Source organism: Hemitrygon akajei, chromosome 8 (assembly GCF_048418815.1).
Source record: "Hemitrygon akajei chromosome 8, sHemAka1.3, whole genome shotgun sequence".
NCBI classification, from domain to species: Eukaryota; Metazoa; Chordata; class Chondrichthyes; order Myliobatiformes; family Dasyatidae; genus Hemitrygon; species Hemitrygon akajei.
Window position 1 is genome coordinate 151,427,583 of NC_133131.1, and position 15,777 is coordinate 151,443,359.

Genomic DNA, 15,777 nt, shown 5'->3' on the forward strand with positions numbered 1-15,777 from the left:
GGCGCCATGCACACGCATGAGGGATTATTGACGCCTAATGGGCTGGCACCTCAAGTCAGGCCGGAGCCAGCACAACCACCGTCACCGGTGCAATCACCACCTGCACTGGTGCAATCACCACCGGTACTACGTAAATCGCAGCGACAGACTCGACCGCCTGATAGACTTGACCTGTAAATATACTTGTAAGAAACTTCTCCCCGTGGGGACTCTCTTTTAAAACAAAGGGGGGGTGAATGTGGTAAACTATGTTTACCTGTCTGGACACGCCCCTCTGCTGACTGCTCCTGTGGCTCCTCCCACAGACCCCTGGATAAAGGCGATTGGAGGCACTGCTCCCCCCTCAGTCTCCAAGATGCTGTGCTCCGTTTTGCTGCTAATAAAAGCCTATCGTTCGCCTCCCGTCTCCGAGAGTTATTGATGGTGCATCACCTGCGTACACGATGCTCCTGATAAATGTATCCTCTGGATGGTAGGGGAACCCCTGTGATCCTCTCTGCTGTCCTCACAGTCCTTTGCAGGAACGTCTGACCTGATGCATACCAGATGGAGACACAGCTTGTTAGGACACTCTCAGTGGTGCTCCTGTAACATTCAGTTAAGATGATGGGGAGAGGGTGGAGCCTCGCTTGCCTCGATCTCCTCAGGAAGTGGAAGCGCTGCTGTGCCTTCTTATTCAGAGAAGTTATATTGAGGGACCAGGTGAGGTAATGCATGATGTGAACACCCAGGGACTTGGTACACTAAATGTACACTAAATCTCCATGGAGGAGCCAAGTATGCGCAGGGAGGGTTGGTTCATCTACACCTTCCTAAAGTCCACAATCATTTCCTCCTCCTTCTTCATGTTCAGACTTAGGTTGTTGAAAAAAGCAAGTTATTTGAAGATCTCCAAATTCTCTTTCTCTATTCTGCATAAGGGTCTTCACTCTGAGATGTTACAAAATTATATGATTGAACACAATCAATATGGATTTGTTAAAGGGAAATTACACTCTTAAACTTTATTGAATTCTTTGAAGATATAGCTAGTAGAGTAGTTGAAGTGTATCTGGATTTTTGGAAAGCTTTCAATAAACTTCCATACATTAAGTTGTTGAACCAAGTTTGGACACATGAAATTGTGTGGGGGGAGGCAAATTAAGAAATTAAGGAGTCATTAACAGAGCTGCAAGAATCACAAATTGGTATGTGGTTACATATGTGTAGTCTGATAATAAATTCTAATCCAACTATGACCTTGCTGAATCCACAACTGCTTGTTAGGTTTCTACATTACAACAGAGGTCATATTTCAAAGATATTTCATGGCTGTAAAATGTTTTCAGAAATCCTGAATTTCCATTTGGGCCTAGATTTTTGATTTGGGCAAAGAAACCCCAAACCATCCCCTCAAAAAGGTAAATTCAAAGGTTTCAAAGGTACATTTAATGTCAGAGAAATGTATACAATGTACATCCTGAAATGCTTTTTCTTCGCAACCTTCCACGAAAACAGAGGAGTGTCCCAAAGAATGAACGACAGTTAAATGTTAGAACCCCAAAGTTCCCCCAGCTTCCCTCCCTCCCGTGCGTAAGCGGCAGCAAGCAACGATCCCCCCTCCCCCCACCGGCAAAAAAAAAGCATCGGCACCCACCACCGAGCACTCAATTGTGAGCAAAGCAACAGCAAAGACCCAGACTTGCAGTTACCCCAAAGACTTCACGTTTCACCCGGTATTTGACATACCACAGGCTCTCTCTCTCCCTAAGGGAGAAAGAGGTGTCTCCGTTTCATAGCGAGATGGGAGACATAAAAAACAACTCGCTGGTTTATGATGTTAAAAGTCCATTACGTCGCTTTTTTCAAGCTCTGTGCCCAAAGATCTCGAGTCTCTGGGCATACAGCCGTAGATTTCCTGACTCCCCCGACAACACACGGATCTCCTGCTGTGACACCGACCTTTGATCTGTCCGTCTCCAGAGCCCCAAGATCATAGGCCTCCAAAGTCGAGCCAAGCTCGTAGGCCGAGTCCTTGGCATGCCAAACAATAGCCAGTTATGAAACCCTGAGAGTGGGTCCCATTCCCGCAAAGAACGTTAGTCAGCGTGTAACTCCAGGTCAGGGTCATCTAAATAAACCTGAAAGTGAAAAATAGGGATATTAAAGATAGAACTGTTTCCGAAGCTGCAAGCAAAGGAGTCGCCGTTTAGCGCCGACATCACTTCGCTCTGCCTCTTGTGACTTTTTCCAGTGCCAATTGAGAAAGAGGGGGCTTAGCCTTCTGTTCCTCAGTTAAGCACTTCCTCCATTATGTTAAAGTGTCTTTTATTACCACATTTAAAAGGGACATTAGAAAGTCATTTTAAAATTGCATGGAGACATAAGCCCAGAGATTCTAATTTGGCAGATATGCTTCCAGAAGCCAGATAGGGTGGTCCAACAATCTACACATCTCTTCTGGCAACAGCTGATATCAATTCTGGGAAACACCCATTCTACATGGATTTCTGTCTTGTTATCACAAAGCATATTGGGGTGGTGAACAATTAAGTCATTCTGATTGTGAATTCTGGCTGTGAGCATAGTTGCCATTGGCAAACAGTAATGTAGACCTCAGCTATGGAAATTTTATGCATGAATCATGAGGTGGACATACAATACTTGTAGCATGCCAGCACAAAATATGTTGCCCAATTCCTCCTACATCAAAAGCTTGAGCAACTACTGAAGCAGGTCGCTTGTAGCTGTCATCTCAACCCAGCCCTACATTCATCTCTGGAGCATCTGAATAACAAAGACACCATACATCTGACTACAATTCAGTGACTTAGCTCTGCCTTCAATACCATGTCCAAACACACTCATAAACGTGGAACACAACACTTCCCATTACAACCAGATCTTTGACCTCCTGCTCAATCAGTAAGGGTAGGCAGCAACACCCCCATCATGATTATCTTGTCCACTGGTGCCTCTCAAGGCTCTGTCCTTGGCCTCCTGATAACAGTTGCGGGGCCAGACTCTGCTCCAGCTTCATCCACAAGTTATCAGAAGACAACACTGTAGTGGGCCAAATATCAAATGACAATGAGTCAGAGTACAGAGGGAGATAGAGAGCTTAGTGACATGGTGTCATAACAAGAACTTTTCCCTAATTGTCAGCAAAAGAGCCGGTCATTAACTTCAGGAAGAGAGGGGGTGTGTGCTAGTGCACAGAGTTTTGTTTATGTCAGTGCTGCTGAGTTTGAAATGTTTGAATGCTTCAAGTTCCGAGGTGTAAACATCACCAATAGGCCCAGGTCCAACCAACTTTCCTGACCATGCCATACACAAGAAAGTGCACCAAGAGATTCTGAATCCAAATCAGGTTTATTGTCACTGACATTAGTTGTGAAATTAATTGTTTGGTGGCAGCAGTACAGCACAGTGCAGGAAGAACAGATTAGTGTAAGTTACAATAAAAAATTAATAGTGGAAAAGAAGAATAGGGAGGTAGTGTTCATGGGACATTCAGAATTCGGATGGCAGAATCATAGAGCAATGCAGCACAGAGGCAGGCTCTTCAGCCCATCTTGTCCATGCTGAACTGTTATTCAGCCTAGTTCCATCGATCTGCACCTGGTCCATTGCCATCCATCCCCCTCCCATGCACGTACTTGAGCGAACTTCTCTTAAAGCTTGCCATCGAACCAGCATTCCAGCTTCCCTTGGCAACTCATTCTACATATGCACCATCCTCTGAATGAGGAAAATCCCCCTCAGGTTCTCCTTAAATGTTTCACCTTCAACCTTAACCTATCACCTCTAGTTCTCAGCTAACTTCAGTGGAAAAAACCCTGCTTGCAGTTATCTATAACCCTCATAATAAACCTCTATCAAATTTTCCCTCATTCTCCTATGCTCCAATGAAAAAGTCCTAACCTGTTCAAGCTTTCCTCATAACTCAGAGGGAGAAGCTGTTCCTAAAACATTGAGTGCGGGTCCACAGGCTCCTGTACCTCCTTTCTGATGGTAGTCATGTGAAGAGGACACGTCCCTGATAGTGTGGGACCTTAATGAGGTTAATGACCATTCTTGAGGCACCGTCTTTTGAAGACATCCTCAATGGTGAGGAGACTTGTGGCTGTGATGGAGCTGGCTTTGCCTACAACCCTCTGAAGCATCTGATGCCCAGGAAGTTAAGACTTTTAACCCTTTCCACCACAGTCCCGTCACTGAGGGTTGGTGTGTATTTTCCAGCTTCCCCTTCCTGAACTCCACAAAGGGTTCCTTGTTGATTGTAAGGTCATTGCCGTGACACCACTCTACCAACCCATCTACTTCACTCCTGTCTGCTTCCATGTCGCCATCTGAGATTCTGCCAACAACAGTGGTATCATCAGCAAATTTATTGGTGGTGTTTGAGCTGTGCCTAGCCGCACAGTCATGGGTGTAGAGAGAGTAGAGTACACCTCTATATCCTCAATTCAGCCTGACTCTGTTGACCCTCACCAACTGCTACAGATGCACTGCTTAAAGCATCCTATTTCATCACAGTTTGATATGCAATTGCTCTACCAGAGAATGCAAGAAGCTCCATGGAATTCTGAACACGGACTCCGTGAGCTCTATTTCCACATTTGCTGCCTTAGTAAACCAGCCAAAATAATCAAGGACTCCTTCCAGCCTACACGTCCTCTTGTCTCCCCACTTCTAATCGGCAGAAGATACAAAAACACAAAAGCATATGGCACCAGGCTCAAGGACATGGTCACAGTCTTTTTCCCAGGATTATGAAAGTCTGAAGCTAAAAGGGCGTAGATTTAAGGTGAGGGAAAAAAATTAAAAGGGAAACTGTTTTGCACAGAGGGTGAACAGAGGCAGTGGTAGAATTGGGTATGATTACATTCTTTAAAACAATTCCTTTTGTACAGGTAGATGGAGATAAAAGGTTTAGAGGGCCAAGTAAAAGCAAATGGATTAACTTGGGCATCTTGGTCAGATACGAGCTGGATGAAGGAGATGTTTCAGTATATAAATCCGTGAATCTGTAATATAATGCACAGTTGAGTCCAGGCATGCAGCTCAGTGATGTGTAACACATGACTAAATGCAACTCCGAGAGTCTTGGATCATCCTTGAGTTGTGCTGCCCAGGAATAACTGAGGAATATGTACCATTCAGGGCACCAAGGATAACTCCCCTGCACCTCATTTATACACTTCCTTCAAATAGTGTCACAGGTTCCATCTGAGGGGTAGATGGGGCCTCAGCCAGAAGGTGATACTCTGTGGCTTGTTAAATTGGGCAATGACATTGTTAAGTTGGTTTAGTGTTCTCACATGTAAGGAAGTACAATCAAAGCCTAGTTTTGCATGCCATCCATACAGGTCATTTCATCACATCAGTGCACCTAGGTAATAAAGGGGAGAAGCAATAACCATGCAGGATGTAGTGTTACGTTTACAGAGATAGTGCAGTGCAGGCAGACATGTTGATATTAAGGAAGAGGAGGAGTTGGAGTGGTTGGTGCGTGGAATGTACTGTCTGAGTCTGTGGTGGAGACTAGTGAAATTTAAGAGACTACTAGACAGGTGTATGGAGGAATTTAAGGTGGGGGGTTATATAGGAGGCAGGGTGTAAGTGTCAGCACAACATTGTGGGCCGAAAGGCCTATACTGTACTATGCTGTACTATTCTATGTTCTATGTTCTGTGACTCTCCATGTTTGATTTATCCAGTGCAACTTAAATCCGCTATCTCATTAAATTCAGCGAAATGGCAAAAAATGAATTAAATGTTTGATTAGAAACCACATTGTTAAATTTCTTAATAAATTTAACAAATAAATTGATAGCTTGTCTCATTGTGATTGAAAATTTGGCTGTGGGTTTGAAGATAAAAATATTTTCAGGAAGTATTTGAATTAAATCAATTTTGTTGGAATTTTTTCCAGACAGACTACAATATGTTAAATTATTGCTACAAACAGTGAAGGGGCAAGCGATGGCGAGGTGAGTTCAGAGGGTGAGTCAAGATGGTGTGTTACAGAATCGTTCCAGATGGAGTTCCAAAGCCCATACAGCTGGCCCAGCAGCAAAGCTGGATTGTTCTGGGCGCTGAAAGGAGAAGTCAGGGCATGGGCTGAGGAGATTTGGTGCTTGTACAACAGACCTGGGTGTGAGGTTGGATCATTCTGGGCACTGAGCTGATTTGAAGAGCTTGAGAATGGCTTCGGGCTGGGCGACGCAATCTGGGCCCGAAGCGAGTCACTGAGCAGTGTGGTCTAGGCCCGGAGCCTTTTGCTGCAGTGGTGCCTGGGTCCTAGTGCGAGGTACAATACGCTGTTCAGACAATTTAAGCGCCAGCCCAGATCGAAGGCGAGAGCCGATCTTCCTTGCTCTCCGCGATATCCTCTCCTCTCTCCAGAGCCTTTTGCTGTTCCGTCATTTGGCCCATTTAAATGCTAGCCCAGATACACTGAAAACATAGGGTGTTGGGATCCGGGGCGAAGTTCTCCGCTAAGGTCATTCATCTCTCTGTATGGCGCTGAGGCTATGAAGACTAGCCCAGCTGTTGTGCTCCGTGGCTGCTAATATGATGAACTGAAAAGCAAGGCTTTGGGCCTACCCTGGGCTGCCCTGGGGTTTGGATCTGAGGACACAATTTTTAGTTTGGATTGTTGTTGTTTGCTTCAATAGTTTGCATGAATTTTGTGTATTTCTTTCTTTCTCTTGTGCATTGGCTGTGGATCTTTTTTTTATTTTTTATTTTTTTTTCTTTAATTTTGCTCTTCTGGGTTTCTTGCTTTGTGGCTACCTGTGTGCAAACAAATCTCAAGGTTGTATAATTTATACATTCTTTGGTAATAAATATACATCAAACTTATGTTGAAATTTGTAGCATGGCTATAATTATGTCAAAGATTGAATCAAAAAGCAAATGTTTAAAAAGTTTGGTTTATGTGAATTCATGCTGTTGTGAAATAATAGAATAAATTTAAGTCACTCAGTTATGAACTCCAGTTTCAATGAAAAAAAAGCATAAGCAGAAGAGTAGAGTGCAAAGCTTTTAATAAGTACTTACCATCATCTTGTGTCAAACAATTCTGAAACAAATTTGAAAGGAATCACTCATAATTCCTATACCTGTGTAAGCAAACACTGTGGATGCTCTGTACCACCAACATCCCATAAATAACAAAGAACGCTCAGTTTTTGTTGCTAATAGATATTTTCAATGGGAAATCAGGAGAAAACTCTTCTGGTCTTTGGAGGTCTTTGGGATCTTTAACACATCTGCATAATCATAAGCCAGACAGATTCTGTGCTAAAATTTTAAGGTGTTTATAATTTTTTTTTTAAGTTCCAAGTAAATTTATTATCTAAGCACAATATGTCACCATATACTACCCTAAGGTTCATTCTCTTGCAGGTATTCACAGTAGGACAAAGACATACAATATAATCAATGAAAAACTACACACAAAGACTAACAAACAACGGATGTGCAAAAGAAGATAAACTGAGCAAATACAAATAATAATACATAAATACCAAATAAGTAATACTGATAAGTAAGTACACTGTAATACTATTATTGTACTTTTCTGTCATTTCCTGAAAATTGAAGTTGGTTAAAAAGATCGATTTCCTCCTAGCTATTCCCTGCACCTGTGTCTGTATCAACAGAGCTTCTTAATATTTTAATCATCATTGATCCCATTCTATTTTTAAAATATATCTACAAATTTCTCCTTTTGACTCAGTTTCAAAAAGTAGAAATTAAAGCCCAAAAATCTGGATGATTTCCCAAAGTTTTGAAGACCAATCCAATGCTTTCAAGGAAGGAAGTGCCATCAACAATGCCAGCATGTATTGTTCAATCCCCCATTACCGCTGACCTGAAGAGGCATATAAAAAGTAAACAGTGGAATTAATTGCTTCAAGGACATTAATGAAGGAAGTAGGTTTTATTTCGGTGATCTTGTAGCTTCGTGGATATTGTGACTGCTATCTGTTTTTGTTTGATTCCAAACTTTTAATAGCTTGAAATTGAATGGGGATGACCTGTTTGAGGGCCCTTCACTTGGAAGTGAGTTTTCATGGAAACTGACGTATGACGCACAATACATGATATTATATAGTCTAGTATCTAGGCAACAACTACCTGAAGTCCAGATTTTTGGCTGCTGGTCTTGTAATTTAACCACTACGTAACCATAATCACCGCTAAACTTGTCTTCTGGTCATCTGTGTGATTTTTGAGCGATATCCAATCTGCAGGCTGGAATTCAAATCAGCGATCCAAGGACACGGATTTAATCTTGAGCTTGGGCACTGTCTATAAAGACACAGGTGCACGAGAGTGTCCCCACAAAATTATTCAGAGTCTGTATGTACTGTATGAACTGTAAGTACTGTATGAACCGAGAGACCTGTAATCTTCTGAGAGTTAAGTCAGTGGTGTTTAGGACTGGTGATCCAGGTATGACCTCTTGAAGGCCATCTCGGATGCATGGAGGCAAACCCGGACTAAACTTGTGTCTTGGAGGGATGCTTGACAGCTGCAGCAGGGCTTGAATGCTATCACCTCCTACAAAGCAGGACCAAGCAACAACAAGAGCAACGAGATTTCCCTCCCAGGTGAGCTCAATTTACCTTATGTAACTTTTCTCGATGGGGCACAGAGGAATCTTCACGAATCCCCAGAGCCCCCGACGATCTTGTGATCTCAGTCTCTGAGGCCGACGTGAGAACATCCTTCAGGAGGGTGAACCCATGGAAAGCATCTGCCTGGATGGTGTACCTGAGTACTGAAGACTGTGCTCACTGAGATCCTTAACCTCTCGCTTGGGCAGTCGGAGGTACCCAGCTGCGTGAAACAGGCCTCACTCATGCTGGTACCAAAGAAGAACCTGCCTCAGTGACTATTCTCCAGTGGGACTTAGATCCACTGTGATGAAATGCTTCAAGGGGTTCATCATGAAACATACCAACTCATGCCTGAGGAGTGATTTGGATCCACTCCAATTTGCCTACCATCACAACAGGTCAACAGCAGATGCTATGTCATTGGCTCTTCACTCGGCTGTGGTACACCTGGACAATGCAAGCATCAGCGTCCTCTTCGTTCACTACAGCTCAGCATTCAACACTATCCTCCTTCAAAGCTCATCACTCAGCTACAAAACCTAAGCCTCGGTACTGTCCTGTGCAACCGGATCCCCAAATTACTCACTGGCAGACCCCACTTAGTATGAATTGGCAACAACATCTTGTCCACACTGACCATCAGCACAGGGGAACCACAGGGCTGCGCGCTCAGCCTCCCGATCTACTCATTCTATACTTACGATCTGGTGGCTACTTACGGCCCCCAACATCTTATTTAAGCTTGCTGATGACCGCATTGTTGTTGGCCAAATAAAAAGGTGGTGACAAATCGGCATTTAAGAGGGAGATTGAAAATCTGGTTGAGTGGTGCCACAACGACAGCCTTGCACTCAATGTCAGTAAAAACAAACAGCTGATAATCGACTACAAGAGGAAGAAGCCAATGTCCATGAGTCAGTCCTCATTAGGTAATCGAGTTGGAGAGGATCAGTAGCGTTAAATTCCTCGTCATTAACATAGCAGAGGATCCAGTCTCCCGGGGACTAGTGCCTAAATCTTAACACAAAGAAGGCACAACAGCTCCTCTACTTTCTTAGAAGTTTGCATAACTTTAGCATGTCACCAAAGACTTTGATAGTGGGAAGTATGCTAACTAGTTGCATCAATGCCCAGGAACGGATAAGGCTACAGGAAGTCATGGTCACAGCCCAGTTCATCACAGGCAAAACTCTCCCTACCTTTGAATACATTTAACATAGAGCGCTGCCACAAGAAAGCAGCGTCCATTATCAAAGACCCCCACCCATCCTGGCCATGCCCTCTTCTCACTACTACAATTGGGCAGGCAATACAGAAGCCTTAGGAACTTCAGCACCAGGTTCAGAAACAGGATCCTGAACCCTAATGAGTATCTTCAATCACTGCTGCTTTGAAGTGATTTTACGACCCTTCGAGGAATCTTTACAACTTCATTTCATAACTTGTCACACCAGACGGTCAGCCATTCTTGTCTGGCACGTGGTGTCAGGATTGGTCTCCTTTCGGATTAACCGGATCACGATATGAACATTCCTGACTCGACCCTTGTATTTTTTTACAAGGCCAAGTGGCTAGCTTGACGCTCAACCTGGCATGGACGGAAAGCATGCTTGGGCGTGGCCTGACTTGGATTCGAACTCGGGAACCTTCGCTCCGGAGTCCAGCACTGATGTCATTGCACCACCCGCCGGCTATCTTTACAACTCATGTTCACATTATGTTTGATTCGCACAGTTTGTCTTCTTTTGCACATCAATTGTTCATCAGTCTTTGCTGTTTATATGTAGTTTATCATAAATTCTATTTGTATTTCTTTTTTCCTCTGTAAATGCCTGAAAGAAAATGAATCTGACCATATACAGTACCGTGCAGGAGTTTTGGGCACATATTGTATCTCTAGCTGGGGTGCCTAAGACTGTTGCACAGTATTTGTCAACGTGGAACGGACAGCGAGTTTGTAAATCTGGCGGGACCAAAAGATGTTGGGAATGTTGAGGGCAGAATGCCGTGTGAGGGGTATGAGACAGGTGGCAGTGAAGGCGTGCCAGGGGCAGGGGGTGGCGTGGGTGTAGATGCACCATCTCTGAGACACCGGGCAAGCTCATTTGATTCCAAACAATTGGCTTATTGATCATTACAGAATGTCTCTCTGGTGCTTTCCACTTCCTCCCTTCTCCCTTCCATTTTTCCCAACAATGATTCCCCTCTCTCTGTCCCCTTCCCACTCTCAGTCCACATTAGAGACCCATATCAGAATCAGGTTTATCATCTCTCACATATGTCGTGAAATATGTTTATTTTTGTGGCATCCTAGCTATACATACAGTGGCATGCAAAAGTTTGGGCACCCCTGGTCAACATTTTTGTTACTGTGAATAGCTAAGCAAGTAAAAGATGACCTGATTTCCAAAAGACATAAAGTTAAAGATGACACATTTCTTTAATATCTTAAGCAAGATTACTTTTTTTTGTTTCCATCTTTTACAATTTCAAAATAACAAAGAAGGAAAAGGGAAAAAACTTTTGCTTCAGGCACCCAGTATGGTCAGTACTTAGTAACACCTCCTTTGGCAAGTATCATAGCTTGTAAATGCTTTCTGTAGCCAGCTAAGAGTCTCTCAATTCTTGTTTGGAGGATTTTCGCCCGTTCTTCCTTGAAAAAGGCTTCTAGTTCTGTGAGATTCTTGGGCCGTCTTGCATGCACTGTTCTTTTGAGATCTATCCACAGATTTTCGATGATGTTTAGGTCGGGGTAATTGTGAGGGCCATGGCAAAACCTTCAGCTTGCACCTCTTGAGGTAGTCCACTGTGGATTTTGAGGTGTGTTTAAGATTATTATCCTGTTGTAGAAGCCATCCTCTTTTTATCTTCAGCTTTCTTATGGACGGTGTGATGTTTGCTTCCAGAATTTGCTGGTATTTAATTGAATTCATTCTTCCCTCTACCAGTGAAATGTTCCCCGTGCCATTGGCTGCAACACAAGCCCAAAGCATGATTGATCCAGCCCCGTGCTTAACAGTTCGACAGGTGTTCTTTTCATGAAATTCTGCACCCTTTTCTCTCCAAACATACCTTTGCAAGGGCCAAACTGCCCCGGGCCATCAGAGGGGCAAAGCGTGCACACACCCAGCGAATCCACAGCCACTTCCAGGACAGCGGCGACACACGGTGCATGTGGAAGGGCATTCAGGACATCGCCAACTACAGGACAACATCACCTGACTATGTGGGTGATGCCTCTTTCCCAGATGCGCTGAATAACTTCTATGCTCGTTTTGAGGCGGAAAATGACGTGGCGGCAAGGAAGTCCACCCCTCCTCCAAATGACCAGGTGCTGTGTCTCACCATGGCCAATGTGAGAAGAACCCTGTGCAGGGTCAACCCACGGAAGGCGGCTGGACCAGACAACATTCCTGGTTGAGTGCTCAGAGGATGTGCAGACCAGCTAGCAGATGTTTTCACTGACATCTTCAACATCTCCCTGAGCAGAGCCACCTTTCCAACGTGCTTCAAGGCCACCACCATTGTCCCCGTGCCGAAGAAGTCTTCAGTGTCCTACCTAAATGACTACCGTCCCATTGCACTCACATCCGTCATCATGAAGTGTTTCCAGAGGCTCGTCATGAGGCATATCAAGACCCTGCTGCCCCCCTCACTGGCCCCCTGCAGTTCGCGTACTGTCCCAACCGCTCAACAGATGACGCCATTGCCATCACCCTCCACCTGGCCCTAACCCACCTGGACAAAAAAGACACATACGTTCGAATGCTGTTCATAGACTTCAGTTCAGCATTCATCACAATCATCCCTCAGAAACTGATTGGAAAGCTGAGCCTACTGGGCCTGAACAGCTCCCTCTGCAACTGGATACTAGACTTCCTGACTGGGAGACCTCAGTCAGTCCAGATCAGGAGCAGCATCTCCAACACCATCACACTGAGCACGGAGGCCCCCAGGGCTGTGTGCTCAGTCCACTGCTGTTCACTCTGCTGACCCACGACTGTGCTGCAACACACAGCTCGAACCATATCGTCAAATTCGCCGATGACACGACTGTGGTGGGTCTCATCAGCAAGAACGACGAGTCAGCATACAGAGAGGAGGTACAGCGGCTAACGGACTGGTGCAGAGCCAACAACCTGTCTCTTAATGTGAACAAAACAAAACAGATGGTTGTTCACTTCAGTAAGGCACGGAGCGACAATTCTCCGCTGAACATCGACGGCTCCTCGGTAGAGATTGTTAAAAGCACTGAATTTCTTGGTGTTCACCTGGTGGAGAATCTCACCTGGTCCCTCAACACCAGCTCCATAGCAAAGAAAGCCCAGCAGCATCTCTACTTTCTGCGAAGGCTGAGGAAAGTCCATCTCCTACCCACCCCCCCCCCCCCCCATCCTCACCACATTCCACAGAGGTTGCATTGAGAGCATCCTGAGCAGCTGCATCACTGCCTGGTTCGGAAATTGCACCATCTTGGATTGCAAGACCCTGCAGCGGATAGTGAGGTCAGCTGAGAAGATCATCGTGGTCTCTCTTCCTGCCATTACAGACATTTACACTACACGCTGCATCCGCAAAGCAAACAGCATTATGAAGGATCCCACACATCCCTCAAACAAACTCTTCTCCTTCCTACCATCTGGGAAAAGGCACCAAAGCATTCGGGCTCTCACAACCAGACTACGTAACAGTTTCTTCCCCCAAGCCATCAGACTCCTCAATATCCAGAGCCTGGACTGACACCAACTTTCTGCCCTCTACTGTGCCTATTGTCTTGTTTATTATTTATTGTAATGCCTGCACAGTTTTGTGCACTTTATGCTGTCCTGGGTAGGTCTGTAGTCTAGTGTAGTTTTTTTCTGTGTTGTTTTTACGTAGTTCAGTGTAGTTTTTGTACTATTTCATGTAGCACCATTGTCCTGACAAAAACGTTGTCTCGTTTTTACTGTGTACTGTACCAGCAGTTAAGGTCAAAATGACAATAAAAGGTGACTTGACCTGACCTGATTTGCTCATTGTGGCCAAAAAGTTCCATTTTAACTTCATCAGTCCACTGGACTTCTTTCCAAAATGCATCAGGCTTGTTTAGATGTTCCTTTGCAAACTTCTGATGCTGAATTTTGTGGAGAGGATACAGCAAAGGTTTTCTTCTGATGACTCTTCCATGAAGGTCATATTTGTGCAGGTGTCGTTGCACAGTAAAAGCAGTGCACCACCGCTCCAGGGTCTGCTAAATCTTCCTGAAGGTCTTTTGCAGTCAAACGGGGGTTTTCATTTGCCTTTCTAGCAATCCTACAAGCAATTCTCTTGGAAAGTTTTCTTCCAGACCTCAACTTGACCTCCATTGTTCGTGTTAACTGCCATTTCTTAATTACATTACGAACTGAGGAAACGGCTACCTGAAAATGCTTTGCTACCTTCTTATAGCCTTCTTCTGCTTTGTGGGCATCATTTATTTTAATTTTCAGAGTGCTAGGCAGCTGCTCAGAGGAGCCCATGGCTGCTGATTGTTGGGACAAGGTTTGAGGAGTCAGGGTATTTATAAAGCTTTGACATTTGCGTCACCTGGCCTTTCCTAACGATGATTGTGAACAAGCCATAGTCCTCACAAGCTAATTGAGGTCTGAGACCTTGATAAAAGTTATCTGAGAGCTCAAATCTCTTGGGGTGCCCAAACTTTTGCATGGTGCTCCTTTCCTTTTTTTTCCACTCTAAAATTGTACAAAACAAAAATAATACACTAATCTTGCTTAAAATGTTGAAAAGAAAGTTTCATCTTTAACTTTATGACTTTTGGAGATCAGTTCATCTTTACTCACTTAACTATTCACAGTAAAAGATACTTTGACCAGGGGTGCCCAAGTTTTTGCATGCCACTGTATGTGCTTAAGACAGTACTGTATATAATAACACATACATACTTTGATAATAAATTTACTTTGAACTGTCTGTGTAAGTTTGCATGTACTCGGTGTGACTGCATTGGATTCATCCAGTGGTTCCTTTTCCCACCCACATCCCAAGGATATGGAATTAGTAAACTGTCCACTTTAATTGACTTTGAATGCAGATTAAAGGAAAAACTAAACTCAGAGGATTAAATGGCGTATGTGAACAAACTGCAGGGGAGAAATGAACAAATACGATTGCTCGCCCAAGAGGAACCCGAGGCATGATATTCAGAACAGCCTCCTCAATCCATTATAGGTTTATCCCTAGAAATGGTACAGGATTTTCATGCATGATTAATGTAGCCCCTGACTGAAATTTAGGCAGAACTCTTCATGTGTTCTGCATCCTCATTTGATATCCTTGTGCAGACAACACCTCCCATGTGGTTCATTAGCTGTCTGCTTCAACAGCATTCTGCTTGAGTAATACTAATTAAAATTCATCTGAACCTTTCAAAGTTTGACGTACACCGTGTCCGCTAGAGGACCTGAACTCATCCGAAATCAGCAATGCGTTTTGCGATTATTAACAATGAATGATTCATTGGAGGGTGTGGCTTTCCTGCACTGGTGACCTTAGCTGAAGCACTAGGGTATTATGTGCTCAGAAGTGGTGGTTTTGTAGGTACTTGGAGAGCCATGGATGTCAGTGTTAGAAATATAGCCCTAAGAATTATGGATTAACTGCAAGAATAAGTGCAACGAGCCCCCACGAGTGTGCAGAATCAGTGGATGAATCCTCAAATCTAATTCAAAGTTCAGAGTGATTACTATCCTGAGATTCATTTTAATGCAGGCATTCATAGTAGAACAAAGAAATAAAATAGAATCAACATGAAAACTACACACAAGCAAAGAATGACAGACAATGAGCAAAAAAAGACAAACCGTGCAATAATAAAAAAATAATATTCTTTTGGCATAATAGTTTGGTCTTAACCTGATCTGGAAAGTTTACAAAAAAGAATTGAAATGACAGATTTTAGAAAACACTATGTATACTTGAACACGCTCATTTAACACTACCTAGTACAGAAGGAGGAAGAGGAATAACAGACAATTACACAGCAGTCAGGCAATACTTGTAAGGATATATTTTCATCAACGACAACAGGATTTAGCACTCCATGCAAGCATATGCAATCCTGATAAGAAGTACGCATCACGCTAAACTTAAAACAGAACACAACCTAGAAAAATGAAGAAATTAT

General features: G+C 43.8%; 1 long non-coding RNA gene across 1 annotated transcript in view; it reads right to left on the minus strand.

Moving 5' to 3' along the window:
* Positions 1–1,635: 1,635 nt before the first annotated feature.
* Positions 1,636–15,777, minus strand: part of LOC140731479 (uncharacterized) — a 43,026-nt gene continuing 28,884 nt past the window's right edge. Inside the window, exon 5 of the long non-coding RNA XR_012099851.1 lies at positions 1,636–2,120. This is a non-coding gene — a long non-coding RNA (uncharacterized lncRNA). The remainder of the gene's footprint in view (positions 2,121–15,777) is intronic.